Source organism: Pelobates fuscus, chromosome 11, assembly GCF_036172605.1.
Source record: "Pelobates fuscus isolate aPelFus1 chromosome 11, aPelFus1.pri, whole genome shotgun sequence".
NCBI lineage: Eukaryota > Metazoa > Chordata > Amphibia > Anura > Pelobatidae > Pelobates > Pelobates fuscus.
Window position 1 is genome coordinate 103,061,143 of NC_086327.1, and position 14,695 is coordinate 103,075,837.

The 14,695-nt window shown below is 42.3% G+C and overlaps 1 protein-coding gene across 2 annotated transcripts in view; it reads left to right on the top strand.

Moving 5' to 3' along the window:
* The first annotated feature begins 19 nt into the window (after window positions 1-19).
* Window positions 20-14,695, top strand: part of LOC134577723 (cell division control protein 42 homolog) — a 44,315-nt gene continuing 29,639 nt past the window's right edge. For both annotated transcript variants that reach the window (XM_063436592.1, XM_063436591.1), the window contains exon 1: window positions 20-115. The gene's annotated coding sequence lies outside the window, so the exon portion shown is untranslated. The remainder of the gene's footprint in view (window positions 116-14,695) is intronic.

Here is a 14,695-nt window from a genome sequence, read left to right on the forward strand (position 1 = left end):
TAGCTTTGCATGACGCGGTTACGTCATGACGTTGAGTTTGCCCCTGCCCATCAGCCCAGGAAACCCTGTGTAGACCTGCCAACGCCCGGTGGAGAGAAGGGGGAAAGACTGAGAGGTAAGCGGCGGCTCCGCCACACCGGGGATTAATCGGTATACACGGCCGGAGGGCGAGTGTGAAGCGGGGAACGAGGAGTGTGCCCGAGAGCCGTGTATTCCTGGACACCGCCCGGGGCCCCAACCCCCCCCCCCCCCCCCCCCCCCCGTGAGAGAGAGAGAGAGAGAGAGAGAGAGAGAGAGAGGCGCCGGGGGGGGGGACTGAGGCTTCCTGTCATTACATATATCTGTCCCTGACCGGAGGGCCTGGTATGTAGGGGGGTAATTACTGAGAGCAGGGTGGGGGTTAATGGAGAGACATGGGGTAATTATTACTGAGAGCAGGAGGGGTTAATGGAGAGACATGGGGTAATTACTGAGAGCAGGAGGGGTTAATGGAGAGACATGGGGTAATTACTGAGAGCAGGAGGGGGTTAATGGAGAGACATGGGGTAATTATTACTGAGAGCAGGAGGGGGTTAATGGAGAGACATGGGGTAATTATTACTGAGAGCAGGAGGGGTTAATGGAGAGACATGGGGTAATTACTGAGAGCAGGAGGGGGTTAATGGAGAGACATGGGGTAATTATTACTGAGAGCAGGAGGGGTTAATGGAGAGACATGGGGTAATTACTGAGAGCAGGAGGGGGTTAATGGAGAGACATGGGGTAATTATTACTGAGAGCAGGAGGGGTTAATGGAGAGACATGGGGTAATTACTGAGAGCAGGAGGGGGTTAATGGAGAGACATGGGGTAATTATTACTGAGAGCAGGAGGGGGTTAATGGAGAGACATGGGGTAATTACTGGGGGCGGGTGTGGGTTAATGGAGAGGCAGGGGGTAATTACTGAGAGCAGGAGGGGGTTAATGGAGAGACATGGGGTAATTATTGAGGGGGTTAATGGAGAGACATGGGGTAATTATTGAGGGGGTTAATGGAGAGACATGGGGTAATTATTGAGGGGGTTAATGGAGAGACATGGGGTAATTATTGAGGGGGTTAATGGAGAGACATGGGGTAATTATTGAGGGGGTTAATGGAGAGACATGGGGTAATGAGGGGAAGGAGGGGGTTAATGGAGAGACATGGGGTAATTATTGAGGGGGTTAATGGAGAGACATTGGGTAATGAGGGGAAGGAGGGGGTTAATGGAGAGATATGGGGTAATGAGGGGAAGGAGGGGCTTAATGGAGAGAAAAGGGGTAATGAGGGGAAGGAGGGGGTTAATGGAGAGAAAAGGGGTAATGAGGGGAATGATGGGGTTAATGGAGAGAAAAGGGGTATTGAGGGGAAGGATGGGGTTAATGGAGAGACATGGGGTAATTACTGGGGGCAGGTGTGGGTTAATGGTGAGACATGGGGTGCTTTCTGAGGTCAGGACAGTGTTAATAAATAAAGGTATTTATGTAGGGGCTTGTGGTATTAATGTTATGGTAGGTCTATTAATGAAGATGTGAGCATTGCACCCTCCCTGGGCAGTAGGTACCAGGGCAGTGATGGGTGTAGATGGGTATCTACCATATTGAGGGTGTATAGGCCACATCCTGGCAGGGGGTGGTGGTGTCAGGCCAGTTTTAAGCCCTTGTGTGCCAGATGGCACATCCCCTTAGTGGCCAACCTTTGGCACTCCATTATATATGAACTAATCCCTCATTTACATCAATGTAAACCACAACAAATGGAGTGCCCAGGCTAGTGGACATCACTCTCTTCCTCCCATTGGAATGATTACACCAGAGCTGAAATCAGATTCCTATGGAGAGCTGAGCTTCATTGGAGCTGCAGTCTAGCAGATAAAACCCCACTTTATATCCGCCCTGCTGGATGATATTGCAAGCCCGTATTATACACAGTTAAAAATATAGAGTAAGAAAAATTGGGATGGCTGACCGGGTGATAAGTTGTTTTTTTAAGGGATTATAGTAAATGCTAATAATGTTGACTTTCAGTCAATTATATATAAATAACCGAATCTGTGCTGTTTGGGTGAAACTGATAAAACAGCGAATGATTGAGGTTTTGTAGGGGGTTGGGAAGCAGAGCGGAAATGCAGCAGGGAGGAGGTTGTTGGGGGAGGGGAGTAAGGAGGGGCAGGGTCCTTTAGGAAGCTGTCAACCCCTATCCATTTATTGATGTGAATTCTGCCACACTAACAATTAATATTGGCCAGTTTAGTAAAAGAAGTACAGTTTGTTAAACATATAACTGTATGTGTGTGAATAGATAGTTTTTTGTTTGTTTCAGTATCAATGACAGATCTGTTTTTGTTTGGTGTTTGCTTTCTTAAACTGACTTCTGTGTATAATTACGTTTTGTTTTTTTAAAAATCCTGTTTATATTTTGACTGTCCAGTGTCATGTTGGAATCTTGTACATTATTTTAACACTTTCATTGCAAGGGCGGTGTAGAGCTTATGCCAAGGGTGAGTTGGTAGGCTGTTTTGCAGAAAAGTGATGAATCATTAATGTTACAGAGACCAGATTGGTTTGATTTAAACTTTTCTGAGAACACTGTTAAATGTTTTTAGATAATAAATATATATATATATATATATATATATATATATATATATATATATTATTTATTTTGATGGTTCTATTGTCAGTGCAGGTTTTATAGAAAACGTTAGCTAAATACAGATGTATTAGCAAATGTCTTAGTAACTGTGTACTGATATGTTGAAACTCCAGTTTGGGTATTTTGGCAGACATGACAGATAATTGAACATGTGTGTAAATCAAGGAGACACTTAACATAATATTATATTGCTATGGTGCATGGAGTGCCCTGGTGCCATCCTCTGTTTTAATATTAAAATGATTAGGTACATGGTTTTTCTCTGTGCCCAGACCCATCTCAACTACATGGACAGTATGAGCTTAAAACTTCCACATTATTGGTACCAGTTTTGTCCAATCTTGACAATATTGATTTGCTGAGCGTGCCTGCCCCAGCACTCTCAGCCAATGTCCTCCAGTTTTTTGTCATTTCTAAACAGTCATTTCTAAACAGTTTGATGTTAAACAAATGGAAGGTGCCAGGGCATTTTAAATGAACAGTTTTGATAACTTTGAGCTCCTTATGATGGCCTGTAATCCACTGCAGCTGCTGCTTTGCCAGTGAAGTCATGGGGTGCATGTGTGGCAGTCACCAGACTTGTTAATTCAGTGCTTCTTTGAGAAGAGTGGAGTTGTATTTTACCCCATCATGCTGTGTGATGATGCAGAATGTGAAGGTCTTTAATGAACTCTCCAGCTCCCTAAAGCATTTCAACTTGCTGGAGTGCTTCAGATACTAACAAAAAGTTCAAGCTGTTCTATTTTATAATCGTAACAATTTTAAGAGTAATTTGTACTTTTATTATTGGCATTAGTTAAACATTCAAGGTAGGTACCTTCAAGACCTCTGGGAGAGTTTCCTGCTCACTCACTTTGAACAAGTGTTCTTAGAGTTGCATTCTATTGGTAAATTGGGCATATGGCCCCTCATATCTTGTAGTCCCCGGTGCTTCTCTATGACTCTGCTGGATTAAAATTGACTTAAAAAAAAAATCATTTTTTAATGTAGGCATATTCCTTTTAAAGAGGAAGTGCCTATTGTGGCTTTCAGATGGCCATTAGAGCTGTGATCTTAAATGTAAACATTGCCTTTTCTCAGAAATGACAATGTTTTACATTGTCCAAGTAAACAGACCATCACACTAAACATTACATCTTAATGTGTTTTAAAGCTTCCATTTAAGCAGTATTACAGCTAGTTGTAGTATTCTCCTTTAAATCTTTTGTGTTTTCCCTTTAGTCATGGTTCATCATTTATTGAAACAGAGAAAACCAATTGCATTCCTGGATCTCAGTAAATTAAGATGAAAATAATAACAATCTGGTAGTTATGTAGGTGTGAAATGTGCTTTGGACTGTGAATACTTTGGTCATTCTATCAGAAGTGTGCACAGTATCCAACTGTTGATGCCTCGGCGTGGATGTCACATTCACAATAGAGCTCTCCAACTGTAAATCATGTAGCCTGTTTGTAGTTCTCTCCAATACAAGGATTTTTGCTGCACATTTTAAACATTTTTTCCTTTCTATAAACACTATGCAGCCAGCTTCCTCAAAACAGTTACATTTTCAGTAACCCACCTATCCTATTTTCCATGTATGAGTAAAGAGTGAGCTTGCGTGTGTATGGTATATGTGCCAAACATATTTGTGGGTTTGTATATGTACAGGAATCAGAATTTTAAGCTCTACAGTATATGCCAGGCATCACCCCTCCCCTGCAAACCTCCTCCAGCAATAAGTTGAGGAATGGGCAGTGCAGGAGCAGAGAAAGTTGCCCTGCCCTCAATGTTTGTAGTCTTTACCGCTGTCTACTGGTAATACCAGCAATGACTAAGTCAGAAAATGTAAACAACCTCAGCTATACTTTTGCATGGAATGTAGCTAGCACATTGTATAAATACAATTTAGTATCGGGGCTTAATATCTAAAGTCCTATGCACTACTGCCATTCCTTAAAAGTTATTCGCCACTGCAGGTCGGGGTCTACTCTCCAATGGCTCGTGGCAAGTAGAAATTTTTAGCCCTGGTATAAATAATACAGTATGCTATTTAAAGGTTAATCACAGTGAAAAAACCATTATTTACATCACTTTCAATATTGCTCCTGCGCATCTAATGCCTTGTTTCCACTGAGCGGAACGGCTCGGTTTGGTACGCTATTTTGAGTGTTTCGATTTTGAAAGTGGCCCATACAACTGAACCGAACCACTCCATTCCTGGTCCCCCTTCAGATGAAGGTCCATAGGAAATGGTACGGTACAGTTGGGGCGTAGCTACTATCGTCACACTATACAATCCATTGATTGGCGGACAGGAATTCGTCAATGCTCACGACAACTGACACACTATGACACGCTAGGCATTTAGTCTAAACCCCGCATGGCCCCTGGTGACCCTTCCAAACTATACCGACCCGAACCGTTCCACTCAGTGGAAACAAGGCATAACTGTTTAAGGAGTAGGAGAGAAGTACATATTTGTGATCTTTCTCCTATAAATAAGAAGAAAGAAAGCTCCAGCAATCTGTAATTTCATGTGCAATGTGTGCTTTATTCAGCCATCCCAACTAACAGGCAATGTTTTAACACAATGTGTCTGTTTATCAAGCCATGTCGGAACGTTGCTTGTCATATGGGATGGCTTAATAAAACACACATTGCACCTGAGTGCTGGAGCTTTATTTCTATGAATTACTTCTGGATCCTTGGAGCAGAGACCCTTACTTATGGCACAGGTACTAAAAATCTTGGAGTTTGAGTATTGCCCTTCCTAGCTACTTAGTTTCTCGCTCCTATAAATGTTCAGCTGATGGTGTCTATTACCAGCAATTTAAATTGACACTATAGTAACCAGAATCTCAACAGCTTAAAAGAAACGGCCACTATAGTGCCAGGAAAACTAACTAGTTTTCCTGGCTCTATAGGATCTTTAGGTACCCCCCACCCTCAGAGTCCCACTCTCGCCGGGAGGAAGGGGTTAAACACTTACCTTTCTCCAGCGCTGGGGACTCTCCTCCCTCTTCCGACGTCATCCGCTGAATGCTCATGCACGGCATGAGCCGCGCGTGCATTCAGTCAGTCCATAGGAAAGCATTTCTCAATGCTTTCCAATGGACGCTGGCGTCTTCTCACTGATTTTAACAGTGAGAAGCGTCTGTCAATAAGACAGCCGCTAGAGGCTGGATTAACCCTAATGTAAACATAGCAGTTTCTCTGAAACTGCTATGTTTGCAGCAGGCAGGGTTAACCCTAGATGGACCTGGCACCCAGACCACTTCATTGAGCTGAAGTGGTCTGGGTGCCTATACACTGTGGTACCCAAATTCAAAATATTTTTTAAAAAAATCACTGTTTAGTAGATATACTCTAAATGAAAATGTGTGCCTTAAATTATGCAAATTGGAATTGTATCTAAAAACAGCGTGCAAAAACGTCAGATCTCGTCTGCATTTGCTAGCCCTCCCCTTCCAACCCCGCCCAAAATTTCTGTGATTGTCCAATCACAGACTTCCCAATGCAGATCAATGAGAAGTCTTTGCAAGACAGGTACTGTGGGAAATTGCTGCCTCTTGAGTTCAGTGCAAATAAGCTAACCAAACCAAGAAGTGACAGGACCTGTTGCCTGCTTGAAGAGCTGGGGATGTAACCAGTATTATTTCTAAAATTGTTTATTAAAATCTTTCAAAAATCAAAAAAAGAAATGGACACACTTTTCACACATAAAGTTTTTCAGCAAGCTAAAGCGTCTTTAGGGGGTCTGGAGTGTTTAAAGGACCACTATAGGATCTTTAGGTCCCCCCCACCCTCAGGGTCCCACTTCTGCTGGGCTGAAGGGGTTAAAACCCCTTCAGTCACTTACCTTTCTCCAGTGCCTGGCGCTGGGGAACTCTCCTCTCTCTGCCGACGTCAGTTCCGCATGCGCGGCAAGAGCCACGCGCGCAATCAAACCGCCCATAGGAAAGCATTTCTCAATGCTTTCCTATGGACATCCAGCGTCTTCTCACTGTGATTTTCAATGTGAGAAGCGCCTCTAGTGCCTGTCAGTGAGACAGCCATTAAAGGCTGGATTAACCCTCAGTGAAACATAGCAGTGTCTCTGAAACTATGTTTTCAGCTGCAGGGTTAACACTAGTGGGACCTGGCACCCAGACCACTTCATTGAGCTGAAGTGGTCTGGGTGCCTATAGTGGTCCTTTAATGTAGTGGTTCTGGTGTCTATGCAGAATTTGTTGGCGCTATATAAAAGGCTATAATAATAATATAGCTTGTCCTTGCAGGCTTTTCAATGTAAAAACTGCCTGTTCAGGGAAAAAATAGGGTTTACATTGGTGCTTAGTAACACCTCAAATGGCAGTAACTCATATGGCCACTAGAGGTGCTTCTTAGCCAGTACTAGGCAGTGTTCAGCATCTCCATGATAAACGTTCCCCATAGAGATGCAGCAGCTAGACCTTTTCACTGAGATGGGGGGGAGGGTCAGCTACATGTTTGTATTCCTGGCACTATAGTGTTCTTTTAATCCTTGCATGATGCTTATGTTGGATGAGGGCTGGTGACAAATAGGCAGATACTCTCATTAGGCTTTAAATTACTAATGTCCCACTCTTTTTGTTTAACCCATGCAATACTGAGAAATCCCATATCCGCAGAATAGTAGTAATAGGGATATTACGTGTTAAGATTTGCAAGCATCAGCATAATATAAAGCAAAAGTCTACATATGCCACACCAATTAATATTGGTGCACACTGTGTGTTCCTTCCTCTTTAGTTTTATTGAATCACTGGAGCCTGTGCTATTAAATGTCCTTCCAGCAGTTTGAGGCTATATCTCGTTAAAGGGAAACTATAGTGCCAGGAACACAAAGTTGACTAAAATGTTGCCATTTCCTCCAGCTGTCACTAGTGACAGCTGAGAGGAAAAAAGGAATTGTCTATGGAGTCTCCATAGATATCAGTGTTGTAGTCTTGTGGGCTCCTGGCAGATTAAGCTAAAGGAACTGAAGAGGATCCACTGGATGATCATGGACAGCTTCAGGTAAGTAAAACTATGCACCCCGGACAACTGCTTTGCATGTGGAGAGTCGTCATCATCGGGGTCTTTGCCAAATATGAAAAGACCCCAGAATGTGACAATGCTGTTTTAAAGTGATAAACAAAAAAAGTGTATAAGTAAAACTAATGTTCATTGTTTTTGATCTATAAGCGATGAATTCATCCATCTTATATTTTTCTATGTAAGTACGTTGTCCACTGCATATAACATGTATTTCTGGAATGTGATATAGCTTCAAGTTAAGAGATGGGTACAGACTTGCAACTCTGGGTAGGTGTTGGTTTGTTTTGAAATACATGGATTGAATAATTTTGATAGGCACGGTTAGTTAAATGTTACCATATACCTCCACCCCCCTTTTTTTTTCCCTTCTCCAAGCGTGCTAATTTAGAGATCCATCAGAAAGTTGTCTCCCTCTATTAATATTTATTTACACATATGCATACTATTTTTCTACATATAAGTTTGGTTTCTCTGAGCACCACCGTGTATAATATTTCATCAAAAAAGTTTTGTTTGTTGGCTTTCAGAGCAGTTTGCCATATCCCTTTGACTTAATCGCTTTCAAACTGTAGTGACTCTGTTAACATTCAGTATCATGTGCTGTGAATTTCCACTTGACAATACTCAGTTGAACTACAGTGTGTCAGGGACTAGTTTCCTGTCCTTGACATTTTCAGCAGCCATTGTTTTAGACTCTTTGTCTAGTTTCTGGTGGATGTTTAAAGGGAAATTCTTGAAAAGTTCCAATAATTGTAGCTGTACAAATCTCATGATGGATTGTGGCTCCTAAAGCCTCTTTGTTAATTTTGTGTTCACTCTACAAAGTTCAGTATGTTAATTGCAGTTAGAACAAGAATCTCACAGAGAGGATGCCTTACTTCCAAAGCTCATCCACAATTTCTACAGGCATTTGGCTACACTGGTAAATTTTAGAAGGGGGTAAGCTCCGTATGTCAGCTTTTATTATGGAAGCTCTAGCTGCATTTGTCATTGAATTTATTGTGATCTCAGTTGATGAGAGATTCTGATATTGGGTGGTTAATACTAGTTGAACCATAGTTAAAAAATAATTATAAAATAATAAAACATTTTTATTTTTATATGTATATATGTGTGTGTGTGTGTGTGTGTGTGTGTGTGTGTGTGTATATATATATATATATATATACTGTTACCTGTCCCAGTTGATGGCTACACCCCTAAAAGAACCAGACCACTTAACGGGATACTGTAGGCATTGTCTGGAGTCCCCTGGTACTGTCATTTCATTCAGCATTAAACCGTTTTTAATGCATTAATGCTAAACGAGTCCCCAGCAGGCCACTCGATCATTGCGGCTTTGGCTAGGGAGGAAGTATTAGTCTGAGCAGCTGTGATTGGCTGAGAGTGTCAGCTGACTGCTTCTAGCCTATCAGATCTCCAACTGATGGTATGACTACAAGGAAGTGTGCAATCTCTGCCTTAGTCACACCTCCAGCTTGGGGAAGGACTGTGGGTGGCCAGATACACTTATTAAGTGTTTAACTGCTTTTATGCGGTTTAATACTGAATGCATAAGCATTTCCAGGGTACTCAAGGCACTAAAACCAATTCAATGAGCTGAAATGGTTACAGTGACTACAGCGTCCCTTTAATCTCAATGAAGTGGTCTGGGTACAGTCTCCCTTTAGTTTTAACCCTGCAATGTAAAACATTAGTAATCTAAACATCTAGCAGTTCACAAACACATTTACCGTATATACTCGAGTATAAGTCGACCCGAATATAAGCCGAGGCCCCTAATTTTACCCCAATAAACTGGGAAAACTTATTGACTCGAGTATAAGACTAGGGTGGGAAATGCAGCAGCTACTGGTAAATTTCTAAATAAAATTAGATCCTAAAAAAAATATATTAATTGAATATTTATTTACAGTGTGTGTATAATGAATGCAGCGTGTGTGTATGAGTAGTGTGTGTATGTGTGCAGTGTGTATGAGTGCAGTGTGCAGTGTGTATGAGTGCAGTGTGCAGTGTGTATGAGTGCAGTGTGCAGTGTGTATGAGTGCAGTGTGTATGAGTGCAGTGTGTATGAGTGCAGTGTGTATGAGTGCGGTGTGTATGAGTGCGGTGTGTATGAGTGCGGTGTGTATGAGTGCGGTGTGTATGAGTGCGGTGTGTATGAGTGCGGTGTGTATGAGTGCGGTGTGTATGAGTGCGGTGTGTGTGTGTATGAGTGCAGTGTGTGTGTGTGTGTGTGTGATGCAGAGCCTTGGTGGGGGGTGGGCAATTTTATTATTATTTAATTGTTATTTTTTTTTATTATTATTATTTCTTCTTATTTTTTTATTTAATTTCATTATTTTATTATTTTTAAAATTTTATTATTATATTTTTTTCGTCCCCCCTCCCTGCTTGATACATGGCAGGGAGAGGGGCTCTCCTTCCCTGGTGGTCCAGCATTGGTAGTTCAGTGGGGGGCTTTGGGGGCTGCAGAGAGTTTACTTACCTCTCCTGCAGCTCCTGTCAGCTCTCTCCTCCTCTGCGCCGTCCGGTCAGCTCTTCTGCCAGCTCACAGTGTAAGTCTCGCGAGAGCCGCGGCTCTCGCGAGATTTACACTGTGAGCTGACCGAGGTGCTGAACGGACGGCGCAGAGGAGGAGAGAGCTGACAGGAGCTGCAGGAGAGGTAAGTAAACTCTCTGACAGCCCCAGTCTGTATTATGGCAATGCAAATTGCCATAATACAGACTATTGACTCGAGTATAAGCCGAGTTGGGGTTTTTCAGCACAAAAAATGTGCTGAAAAACTCGGCTTATACTCGAGTATATACGGTATATTCCTAACACTATAGTGCCATTTTAAAATGGCACTCTTCCTTAATAACTACAGCTAATTATAGTCCTGGTGCAGAGAGTCTGTAGTTGCTGTGTCAATCCATTTTTTAAGCTTCACAGACTTTTTGCCCTATAATCTCTACAATGGGTTATAGTGCGTAGAGTGGCTTATTAAAGCGTCTTTCTATTCTTGGACCCAGACAGCAGTGGCAAACACTGCTGTTTCTCTGTAAAATCAGTTTTTACACTACTGACCCTGCAGGGGCATGCTATATATCCCAAAACCACTACATTAAGGTGTAATGGTTCTGGTAAATATAGTGTCTCTTTAACAATTTTACTTGATTGCAAAGTTTATGGTGCAGAGAGTATTCCTCGCCCACGTTCATAATTGGGTTATAACTGCAGCAAACTAAAAATAGTTTTGAATATTCAGTGTTTGAATAACAGGCCATACATTCACATTATTGATTTTAAAGGGACATAATAGGCAATCAGACCATTTCATCTCATTGAAGTGGTTTGTGTGCAGTGTCCCAGTCCCTTTTTATACTGAGATGTTTATATTGCAGGGTTAATACTGCTTCTAGTGGCATTTCCTGCATTTACACAGACTTTATCTCATTGAATTGAGTTGATGTCCTCACACTTTGCATGAGGACGTCCAGCGAACACACCATCACCATAGGAAAGTATTGAATCAATGCTTTATGGGAAAGGCCTAATGCATGCGCAGCACTTGCTGCATCCCCACTTTGCTGACATTATAGGAGGAAAGAAGCATGTGTTTAAATGTTGTTGGTGCTGTTTATTTTAATTTTTAAACCCTTTCCATGCCCGGAGGTGGGGGTGGACAATAGCCTTATGGCTGAGTGTCACTATAGCTTTAGAAATGCACTTTTGTATTTCAAACGCAATAGTATTCCTTTAAAGGAATACTATGAGTGCCAGAAAGACAAAGCTGTGTTTCTGCCACTATAGCTCCCTCTATTATTCTGGACATAGTGCACCTGTGCTGGAAACTCTGTAATGCAGTTATGGATAAAACTGGACGATCTAGGTGTATCTTCTCTTGGATGAACTCAGCCCAACTCTACCTTTACCGAGTAGACTGCCTAAATCGCTTCACTGATACCTTGCTCTTTGTATAAACTAGATAAATCTCTCTAAAAGGCTGGATATCCAGAAATGTGACATACGTAGAATCTTCCTGTAATGCTGGAGTTGAAAGCATTATTGTATGAAAATTTTTTTTTTTTGTTAAAACATCAATAGACCTAGTTGGTTAAAGAACTGTAAGTTCAAAAATTGCCATAGTATGTGTTGATGTGTGTACTGCAGTGAAGAGTGCTCACACCTCCCCAGTGTTTAAATGTAATCTCTTGATGTTCCAGCCGCATGCCTAGCATGTGACATAAAAATAAAAAAAAATCCTTTTGGATTGAAATATCTTTTTTTTTTTTATTTATTTATTTATTTATTTTTAATATTGAAATCCATACCGGTAGTTATTTTTGTAAGCTTGCAAGTTGTCCAAAAACCCACAAAGTGACAATTTACCTTTAAAGTGGGTGATGTCTTGGATAAATTATACAAATCCAATGATACATTATGCTAGGAAAAATGCCAGCAGATGTGTGAAATAAATGTTGTGCATGTTGACATCCTTAACCTGGCTTATTTTGCACATTTGCTTAGATGACATTGTTAAAATGCATGCACAGCTACAATATTTGTAGATTTATGTCCTTGCTCTTGCATAAATGTGCAAGCTACTATTTTAAGGGGACTTTCCAGGGTGGATTTACCACCAATTTATTTGTATAGCCTAATGGAATGCATTTCAGTTAAATAAAAATATTCCCCTGAATGCCCCTTGTTTGTAACTAATCCTCACCCCTTCTGCATGAACAGTTACATTGTGAAGAAAGTATATTTATTTTCACTGTAGCTCCTTTAAAACATTGCTGCTTTGAAAGTGAACATGTTCTTGATTGCAATTATTGGCTGAATTCTATGTTAATGGTACTGCTATATAGGACATATGACTGCATTGCTGCTCCCTGAAGGAGAAAATGCCGTGATCTATGTTTGATGACTAATTGATGATACACTTCCAAAGTTGCACAATGAAGTATAGAGGAAGTGCTGCAATCAGCTTTTCAGAATAGTATTTCATCAAACTAACCAGAAATAAAAAGGTTTCAAAAAGCACACCATGCAATATAAAAGGGAAAACCTCAATTAGGCCTGAGCAAACTAAAGCCCTACTGAGCGTTGCACTGGTATAGAGAGGCTGGGCCCGGAATCACTAAACGGCGCATGAAGTAGCAGAGCAAGAAGATAACCAGTCCCTTGCTGCCTGCCTACAGAGCTATTAGTTGGCCGCCCACCTCGGAGGGTACAGGCTTACAAATCCCAGGCAGATTTGTTGAGCCCTGTCTTTGTGTGTGTGTGTGTGTGTGTGTGTGTGTCTTTGTGTGTGTGAGAAATACATACATATATATCTCCATTTACAAGGGTTTTTTTTCCCATGTGTCAGTCTCAGCCAAACGAAGTGTGGTATAAATGGAAACAAAATTGATTTAACCCTTAAATGGCAAAGAATTCAGCAGTGCGCGGCATGTTCTATATCCTAAAACTGCTTTATTAAGCTAAAGTTGTTTTGATGACTATAGTATCCCTTTTATATGTGCATGAAGTAACATGTGGACTTCAGTAGTAATGATTTAGTAAATAAAAGGCTAGGCATGATGAATCACTTACTGAGACCTCACTTAAAGGGACACTATTGTCACCTGAACAACTACAGCTTAAAGGGACTCTCCAGGGAGCCCCTGTTTACTCACCTCGTTCCAGCGCCGGGAGCCTTGTGAAGCCGCGCCCCCTATTTCGTCAAAATGCCGAAATAGGCGGGCGCGAGCAGGGAGCAATCAGACGCATTTGGAAGCGTCATTGTTCCCTTGTGCGCATGCGCGGCTTCGCCGCACATGCGCACAGACTTCAGAGAGCGGCATTCATGCCGCCCTCTGAAGTCCTCAGCGCACTACCGCGCATGCGCGCGGTGTGAGCGGCTGCGAGCTGAGCTGACTGACAGCTCAGCTCACGGTCTTTGCCCGCCCCCCTCCTCTACTGACAGGCTGGAGAGAGAAGGCGCGCACACAGTTCCTACTCTCTCCAGCACACGTCAGACGTATTTTCAAACGTCTGACGTGTACAGGGCCTTTTTAGGGCCCTGCATGATAGGAAGTGCCTCTAGTGGCCGTCTGAGTGACGGCCACTGGAGGTATTCCTATCAATCAATGTAAACACTGTATTTTCTCTGAAAATACAGTGTTTACATGAGAGGCTGCAGGGAGCTATAGATCTCACCTGAACAAATACATTAAGCTGTAGTTGTTCAGGTGACTATAGTGTCCCTTTAATGTATTTGTTCAGGTGAGATCTATAGCTCCCTGCAGGCAATCTAATGTAAACACTGTATTTTCAGAGAAAATACAGTGTTTACATTGATTGATAGGAATACCTCCAGGGGCCGTCACTCAGACGGCCACCAGAGGGACTTCCTATCTTGTACGGCCCTAAAAAGGCCCTGTACACGTCAGATGTATTAAGATACGTCTGATGTGTGCAGGAGAGAGAAGGCACTGTGTGTGCGCCTTCTCTCTCCAGCCTGTCAGCAGAGGGGGCAGGCAAAGACCGCGACCTGAGCTGTCAGCTCAGCTCGCGGCCGCGCGCATGCGCGGTAGTGCGCTCAGGACTTCAGAGGGCGGCATGAATGCGCCCTATGAAGTATGTGCGGTGAAGCCGTGCATGCGCACAAGGGAGCAATGACGCTTCCAAATGGAAGCGTCTGATTGCTACCTGCTCGCGTCCGCCTATTTCGTTATTTTGACGAAATAGGGGGCGCGGCTTCACGAGGCTCCCAGCGCTGGAACCAGGTGAGTAAAATGCTCTGCCTGGAGAGTCCTTTTAATAGATGTATGATAAAGTGTATTGAATACATGCAATATTGGGCTTCTCGAGACTTCAGGAATCGTTGTTTTCTCAGCATCAAATGAATTATTTTTGCCATAACACTCTTCATGTTTATCTTTGATCCTTTTTGATTCACATTACATTGAGATCTTGCCTTACCCCTGATGAACCGAACGGCTGTATATTGG